The sequence below is a fragment of the Anolis sagrei genome, chromosome 12 (genome assembly GCF_037176765.1).
Source record: "Anolis sagrei isolate rAnoSag1 chromosome 12, rAnoSag1.mat, whole genome shotgun sequence".
In the NCBI taxonomy this organism is placed as follows: domain Eukaryota; kingdom Metazoa; phylum Chordata; class Lepidosauria; order Squamata; family Dactyloidae; genus Anolis; species Anolis sagrei.
This window is the reverse complement of record NC_090032.1, coordinates 22,890,168-22,900,109: the sequence shown is the minus strand read 5'-3', so window position 1 is coordinate 22,900,109 and position 9,942 is coordinate 22,890,168. Positions and strand designations below refer to the sequence as shown.

General features: G+C 32.6%; 1 protein-coding gene across 4 annotated transcripts in view; it reads right to left on the bottom strand.

The window, feature by feature from the left end:
• The window catches only part of MEF2D (myocyte enhancer factor 2D), a 55,112-nt gene extending 48,058 nt beyond the window's left edge, over window positions 1-7,054 (bottom strand). For all 4 annotated transcript variants that reach the window (XM_067472610.1, XM_067472612.1, XM_067472613.1 and 1 more), the window contains exons 1-2: window positions 6,801-7,054; window positions 2,035-2,156 (exon numbers count right to left, since the gene is read on the bottom strand). The gene's annotated coding sequence lies outside the window, so the exon portion shown is untranslated. The remainder of the gene's footprint in view (window positions 1-2,034; window positions 2,157-6,800) is intronic.
• Between the last annotated feature and the right edge of the window lie 2,888 nt (window positions 7,055-9,942).

Genomic DNA, 9,942 nt, shown 5'->3' with positions numbered 1-9,942 from the left:
CCAAAAATAATAATAGTAATAATAATACTATTACTGGGTGCAGTGCCTAAGGACCTTGGCCTGCACTTAAAAACAATCGGCGTCGACAAAAATACATCACAGAGTCCGAGACGCTTGGGAAGTGTTCGACGTGTCATCCGATACAAAATCCAGCAGAGTGACCTTGTTTGCCGCGTACTCATCTTGTTGTGTTCCAAATAATAATTATTTCAATACTATTATTTCATTATTATACTATCACAGCAATAATAGTAGTATTATTAGCTTGAATGCAGTAGGGGTTGTTATTACTACTACTACTACAACAATTGGGGTGGTGACGGCCGACAGGGAGCTCTGGCGTGGGCTGGTCCATGAGGTCACAAAAAGTCGGAGACGACTGAACGAATGAACAACAACAACAACAACAATTGCTACTGCTATTATTACTATTACTAATAATAATAATAAAATTGCTACTGCTATTATTATTATTATTAATATTATTAATAATAATAGTGCTATTCTTTTCTTTCCCCATTTTTGAAAAGGGTGATGATGGCGGCATTCTTGAAATCTGCTGGGATTTTCTCGGTCACCTACACTTTTTCAATGAGCTGGTGTACAGCTCCCTCTGTAAAGATTTCAGCAGGGATCCCATCAGGTCCGCTGGCTTTGTTATTTTTTGGTGGCTGATGACATAATAATAGCAATCAGCAATGTCATCAGCCAACAAAAAATAACAAAGCCAGCGGACCTGATGGGATCCCTGCTGAAATCTTTACAGAGGGAGGACCTGAGTTGACACATTGATATTATTATTATTATATTGCTATTATTATTATTATTATTATTATTATTATTATTATTATTATTATTATATCCCCTAGTGGGAGGAGACCCACCATAATCAGGCTATTTCATCCAAATAATAATTATAATAAAATATATAACTGTAATAAATAAAAATTAAATAAATAATGGATGGCAATAATAATAACAATAAAAATGTAATATATAATATATAATGATAATAATATTAATAACCCCCCTCAGTAGGGTGAGACCTCCATTATCAGGCTCCACGGTACTCCCAAACAGTGTGCAAGTAATAATTATCATAAAATATATTACTGTAATAAATAAAAAATAAAATAAATAATGGATGTAATAACGACAACATATAATATATGATGATAATAATAATATTAATATCCCCCTCGGTAGGGTGAGACCTCCATTTTCAGGCTCCATGCTACTCCCAAACAGTGTCCAAATAATAATTATAATAAAATATATAACTGTAATAAATAAAAAAATAAAATAAATTATGTATGGTAATAACAACTGTGCTAATAATATAATATATTGTGTATACATATGGTATTGATAATATTACAACGCAATACAATATAATTCTACTAACAATAATAGTATATTATAATTATATATTTCATATTACATGTAATATTATTAATAATATTACAGTATAGTGGAATAGGATAATATAGTAATATATAATAATATAGTATAGATAATATAGTAATATATAATAATATATTATATATTACTATATTATAGTAATAATATATTATATATTACTATATTATAGTAATAATAAAATATATTGTATTTACATATTACTGGTAAGCCGCTCTGAGGGAGGGCGGCATATAAATGTTGTAAATAAATAAACAAATAAACAACAACGTAACATATAATATAGGATGCTAATGCGAATGCTAATATCAATACCCCCCTCGGAAGTATGGGTATATTATATAATTATTTAATAATAATAAATATTATTATTATTAGTATTATTATTATGCCTTGTAAGCCACTCTGAGAGAGGGCAGCATATAAATGTCATAAGTAAGTAAATAAATAAACAAACAACAACATAACATTTAATATAGGATGATAATGCGAATGCTAGTATCAATTCCCCCCTCGGAAGCATGGGTTGGTCCTCCATTACTGGGCTCCGTGGTGGTACCCCCAAACCGTGCCTATAACCTCCCCAAAATACGGACGCAATCCCCGGCCACTGACCGTGAGGCTTGGCCTTCAGGCTGAAGAAGGCTTCTCCTTGCAGTGTCCGAAGGGGACCCTCTGGCCGTTGCTGTGGCCGCGGCTGGACTCGCCCGCCTTCTGCCCCGGGGACATTTTGCAGCCTGTAAAAAAGGGAAGAGAAGCCCCGTCGAGATGAATCATATTCGGAACAACAACAATAATAATAATATACACCCAGAAATAAGCCTCCCATTAAAAACACAGACGGGGCCCCAAAGGCCATCTAGACCTGCCTCGTTCCTGCCAGGAAGGCACAATCCAATCCCTCCCGACAGATGGACATCCAGCCACAGGCATGAAAGATATCACAGGTGGACAGACAAGAAATATATCTTGATATAAAAGAATAAAATAACAATAACATAATAATAATGTATCATATTAATATAACAGTACTAATAGATAATAATAATAGAATAAAATAATAATAATAATTTATTTATTTATGATTAGAAATATAAATAAATAAATTATTATTATTTTATTCTATTATTCTCTATTATTATTATTACTATTAGATTATATGCCACCCTTCTCACCGCAAAACAATAAAATAACAATAATGTATCATATTAATCTAATAGTAATAATAGATAATAATAGAATAAAATTATTATTATTTACGATATTTATATGCCGCCCTTCTCACCGCATAACAATAAAATAATAATGTATCATATTAGTATAATAGTAATAATAGATAGTAATAGAATATTATTATTATTATTATTATTATTTATTTACGATATTTATATGCCGCCCTTCTCACCGCATGACAATAAAGTAATAATGTTTCATATTAGTATAATAATATCATATTAGTATATCATATAATAATATTAGCATATCATATTAGTATAGTAATAGATAATAATAATAGATTAAAATTATTATTATTATTATTTATTTACGATATTTATATGCTGCCCTTCTCACCGCATAACAATAAAATAACAATAATGTATCATATTAATCTAATAGTAATAATAGATAATAATAATAGAATTATTATTATTATTTATTTACGATATTTCTATGCCGCCCTTCTCACCCCGAAGGCAACTTACAAGAGATATACATACAATATATTATATTATTAGCATAGTACAATATCGGTATTATATATTATTATATTGTACTACACCACTATATTGTAATATTATTAGTAATATTACATGTAATATAAAATATATAACTATAATAGTGTATTATTATTATTATATTGTATTCCATTATAATATTAAATAAAATAATATAATTTATGGGGGCCGTGGTAGCACAGCAGGTGATACCGCTGAGCTCCAGAACCTGCTGACTGGAAGGTCGGCAGTTCAAATCCGCAGGGCGGGGTGAGCTCCCGCTGTCAGCCCCAGCTTCTACCAACCTAACAGTTCAAAAACATGCAAGTGTGAGTAGATCAATAGGTACCGCAATTGGCTAGGAGAGGGAAACACAAGGAACCTATGGTCCTCTTCTACTAGGTGTTGTTTATATAATAATAATAATAATAATAATAATAATAATAATAAATCATTATTATTATTCCGCCAGATGTTTAGTATACAGAATTTGTGGAGAGAAAAAACGGGGCATAAACAAATATAATAATAATAATAAATATAAATATAAAAGTAATATTATTCTGCCAGATGTTTCGTAAACAGAAGTTGTGGAGAGAAAAAAATGGGGCATAAACAAATATAATAATAATAATAATAAATATAATATTAATTTTGCCAGATGTTTCGTAAACTGAAGTTGTCGAGAGAAAAAGCAGGGCATAAACAAATATAATAATAATAATAATAATAATAATAATAACAATAATAAATACAAATATAATATTATTCCGCCAGATGTTTCGTATACAGAAGTTGTGGAGAGAAAAAAACGGGGCATAAACAAATATAATAATAATAATAATAATTATTATTATAAATATAATATTAATTCCGCCAGATGTTCATAAACTGAAGTTGTGGAGAGAAAAAGCAGGGCGTAACCATAATAATAATAATAATAATAATAATAACAACAACAACAATAAATACAAATATAATATTATTCCGCCAGATGTTTCGTAAACAGAAGTTGTGGAGAGAAAAATCGGGCCATAAACAAATATAATAATTATAATAATAATAAGCTTGAGTTTCTTGTCCATTTCCCTATTTCTCTTTAGGATATTTTAAATATCCAATAATGATGATGATGATGATATCTCTTCTCAATCGCTATTAAAATCTTTCAATAATATATTATATTATTATTACTTTATTATTATTATTATTTTACTGACACAAAACCATAGTATGTTACAGCAAACGTGATATATATGCTGGATTTTGTATCATTCGTATCACTTATTATTATTATTATTATTATTATTATTACATAATTATTTAATTAACATTATTATTATTATTATTATTTTATTCTGCTCAGGAAACGTACCTCGTCATAACCTTGGTTTATTTATTTGCCTCCTCGCAACTCTAATTGCATCCAATATTAATTAGCACTTATTATTATTATTATTATTAATAATAATAATAATATAGGAAAAATAAAATATAATTATAATATAGAAATAGTAAGAACATAATAATAATAATAATAATAATAATAATAATAATAATAATAATAATATAGGAAAAATAAAATATAATTATAATATAGAAATAGCAAGAACATAATAATTATAATAATAATATAACAATAATAAAGAAAAATATAGTAATAATAATATAGTAATAGTAGGAATGTAATGATAACATAGTAGGAATAATATAGTAATAGTAAGACTATAGCAAGAATATAACAATAATAACATAGGAATCCTTCAACAATAATATAGTAATGGTCAGAATATAATAAGAATACTATAGTATAATGCAAAATAATAATAATGCAAATATAATAATTACAAGAATGCAAATAACAATGCAAAATAAGAACAATGCAAAAATAATAATGAAAAATGATAATGAAAAATAATACTGCAAAAAATAATAATTACAAGAATGCAAATAATAATGCAAAATAATAATGCAAATATAATAATTACAAGAATGCAAATAATAATGCAAAGTAATAACAATGCAAAAATAATAATGAAAAATGATAATGAAAAATAATACTGCAAAAAATAATAATTACAAGAATGCAAATAATAATGCAAAATAATAACAATGCAAAAATAATAATAATAAATAATAATGAAAAATATAATAATGCAAAATAATACTAATGCAAAAACAATGACTACAAGAATGCAAACAATAATGCAAAGTAATAACAATGCAAACATAATAAAGTAAAATAATAGTGCAAAATAACGAAAGATAATTATAATAATGCAAAATAATACTAATGCAATGATTACAAGAATTTAAACAATAATGCAAAGTAATAACAATGCAAAAATAATAATGCAAAATAATAATGAAAATTATAATGCAAAATAATACTAATGCAATGATTACAAGAACGCAAACAATAATGCAAAGTAATAACAATGCAAAAATAATACAAAATAATAATGCAAAATTATAACAATGCAAAATAGGAGTAATGCAAACACAGCAATGATAACAAGAATGTAAACAATAATGCAAAATAATAATGCAAAAATAATAAGGCGAAACAATAATGCAAAAATAATAGTGCAAAATAATAACAATGCAAAAATAGTAATGCAAAATAATAATAATAATGATGATGAAAAGTAATGATGCAAAATAATAACAATGCAAAAATAGTAATGCAAAATAATAATACAATATTAATAATACAATAATAATTCCCAAAATAATAACAATGCAAAATAATGCAAAAATAGTAATGCAAAATAATAATAATAATAATAATAATGAAAAGTAATGATGCAAAATAATAACAATGCAAAAATAGTCATGCAAAATAATAATACAAAATAATAACAATGCAAAATAATGCAAAAATACTAATGCAAAATAATAATAATAATAATAATAATAATAATGAAAAGTAATGATGCAAAATAATAACAATGCAAAAATAGTCATGCAAAAATAATAATACAAAATAATAACAATGCAAAATAATGCAAAAATACTAATGCAAAATAATAATAATAATAATAATAATGAAAAGTAATGATGCAAAATAATAACAATGCAAAAATAGTCATGCAAAATAATAATACAAAATAATAACAATGCAAAATAATGCAAAAATACTAATGCAAAATAATAATAATAATAATAATGAAAAATAATGATGCAAAATAATAACAATGCAAAAATAGTCATGCAAAATAATAATACAAAATAATAACAATGCAAAATAATGCAAAAATACTAATGCAAAATAATAATAATAATAATGAAAAGTAATGATGCAAAATAATAACAATGCAAAAATAGTAATGCAAAATAATAATACAAAATAATAACAATGCAAAATAATGCAAAAATAGGAATGCATAATAATAATAATAATAATAATGAAAAATAATGATGCAAAATAATAATGCAAAATAATAGTGCAGAATAATAATAATAATAATAATAATGCAAAAATAGGAATGCATAATAATAATAATAATAATAATGAAAAATAATAATGCAAAATAATGGCAATGCAAAAAATAAGAATGCAAAACAATAAGAATGCAAAATAATAATGATAAAGGCTAAACGTCTCAACAAACAAGTAAACAAGGCAAGCAAACAATCCAACCCAGAGGTGTTTTCCTGGCTTACCTTGGGCTCTGGCTTCTTAAAGGGGGCTCGGACTCCAAAAGAGGTCTCTGTCTCTTTAAGAGCCCCCAAGTGGGCCCCCCCCCCTCTGGTCCACAACACAGCCCCCCTTGTTCCCCCTTCCGGACTGGCTCGGGCGCCCCTTCCTCTTAATTAATTAGCCCAGCCTGTTAATTGGAAACCCAAAGGGAGGGAAAGGGAGACGCCGAGCCCTGCCAGCCAAGCTACTGCTGCTGCTTCTGGCTGCGGAGGGCGGGGCTTCCTGGGGGAGGGACGGGAAGGGAGGCCAATCAGGAGGCGCAGAAGGGACGCGGGGCGGGGCCAAGGCACGCCCCGCCCACCCACACATCCATCAAGGGGACGTTGCGTCGCTCTGCGGATCCTTCCGCGCCTGGGGAGCCTTAAAGGGGCCGCGCACACAGAACAGGGGGTCACACACATGGGTTGACACACACACACACACACACCACATACCACACACCACACACACACACCACACACACACAACACAACACACACACACACCACACATACCCACACACCACACACACACCACACACACACACCACACACACATACACCACACACACACCACACACACACCACATACACACATACACACACACACACACCACACACACACCACATACACACATACCCACACACACACCACACACACACCACATACCCACACACACACACACACACACACCACACACACACACCACACACACACACCACACACACCACACACACACCACACACACCACATACACCACACACACCACACACACACACCACACACACCACACACACACACACACACCACACACACCACACACACCACACACACACCACATACACACATACCCACACACCCACACACACACACACCACACACACACAGAACAGGGGATCACATCCATGGGAGGGTTGTGTGTGTACATATTGTATGTTACATATATATATATATATATATATAATCTAATGGAGCAGAAAAACGAGAAAAGACTATATTATTTTTAGTTATGTTTAGGCATGTATTATTATTATTATTATTATTATTATTATTTTGCATTCTTATTTTTGCATTATTATATGTAATATTTATGCCCAGCCATATATTGTATGTTACATATAGATTACATATAGATTATATTATATATTATTATTTATTCCCAGCCATATATTGTACATTATATATATACGCAGCGCCCAGACACGCATCAAGGAACATGAAAGGCACTGCAGACTACTCCAACCAGAGAAATCAGCCATAGCAGAGCACCTGAGGAACCAACCTGGACACAGCATTCTATTTGAGAACACAAAAATGCTGGACCACTCTCACAACCACCATGTCAGGCTACACAGAGAAGCCATTGAAATCCACAAACATGTGGACAATTTCAACAGAAAGGAAGAAACCATGAAAATGAACAAAATTTGGCTACCAGTTTTAAAAAATTCTAAAATTAAAACAACAGAGAGAAAAACAGGCAGGGACATCTAATCACCTTTCATTAAGAGTTTGCTCCAGGCACAGTCAGCCCATTGTATGCTAATCAAGGTGGTCAGTTGAAAAGATTCACACCCAGCCCATCTTACAGTAGCCTTTTGTCTCACCCTGGTCTTTCCACAGATATATGAACCCCTTTTTCCCAGCTCCAGACCTCACCCTCTGAGGATGCCTGCCATAGATGCAGGCGAAACGTCAGGAGAAATGCCTCTAGAACATGGCCATATAGCCCGAAAAAACCCACAAGAACTGAGTGATTCCGGCCATGAAAGCCTTCGACAATACATTGAACATCTCTACGGGGAGAAACTGTTCCAAGACACACGGAAATTGGAGAAACTAAGGACCAGGAAAGCACATCTACTGTGCTCCCTGACTTTCCTTCTACGCTGCAGAGACACAGATACCATCCCACAATTCCTCGCAGCCAAAAGGACTTTCAAAACACCACAGGCTCACCGGATCTATGACCGCCTGGAACGCAACCTCTTAAGAGAGAGAATCCACACCATCCGCAAAGAACTCGCAAACACAGACAAGGAACTGCTGCATCTGCATATCAATATCAGCCAGAAGATGAATTCCCAGGACTGGGACAAAATAGACAATCTCACTTACAGGAAAATGGAGAAGAATATGGTTGTCCACACCAACAGACAAAAACAAAAATTCCACAAACGACAAAAGCAACAGCCGAAACCAGAACTGGATACATCACGGACCATCATCAACCTGACAGACAGACAACTCTCTGAAGACCAAGTATCCATACTAGCGAAAGGAGGAAACTTTGCTGTAACCCCCACCAGGATCCCAGTAGAAAACATCATTGCCAATGTCGAATCAGCAATTTACCGCCTACCAGAGGAAGAAGCAGAAGAAGTACGAGCGGAAGCAGCAAGGATCCTGAAAAAGGCAAAACTCCCCTCCAGTAACATTACTAGGAAGGAAAGAGAAGCCATTCGAGACCTAAATTCAGATCCTGATATCCTCATTCTGCCAGCAGACAAGGGGAATGCCACAGTCATCATGCATACAGAGCAATACAAGGAGAAGATCAGAAAACTCCTGGACCCTACCATATACAGAAAGCTTAAGCAAGACCCAACTTCCAAAATAACCAGAAAAACCAACACTCTAATTAAAAACTCCTCCATCAACTTCGACATACGACAGCAGCTATGTAAATCGGAAGCCCTTCCACCCAGGCTTTATGGACTCCCCAAAATCCATAAGGACTCCACCCCACTCAGACCAATCGTGAGTGCCATTGGGTCCCCCACATATGACCTAGCCAAATTTCTTGCTGCACAGTTACAAAGCCACATTGGGCTCACAACACACTACATCAAGGACTCAGCCCACTTCATTGAAAAAATCAGCAATCTCAAGCTAAATACAAATGATACATGGAACAGCCCTAAACGGTTCCGGCCCAAAATACCTTGAGTACCGCATCTCGGCCTACGAGCCCACGAGGACCTTGAGATCATCCGGGGAGGCCCTTCTCTCGGTCCCGCCTGCCTCACAGGCACGCTTGGCGGGGACTAGAGAGCGGGCCTTCTCGGTGGTGGCCCCCCGGCTCTGGAACTCCCTCCCCGCTGAAATTAGACAGGCGCCTTCCCT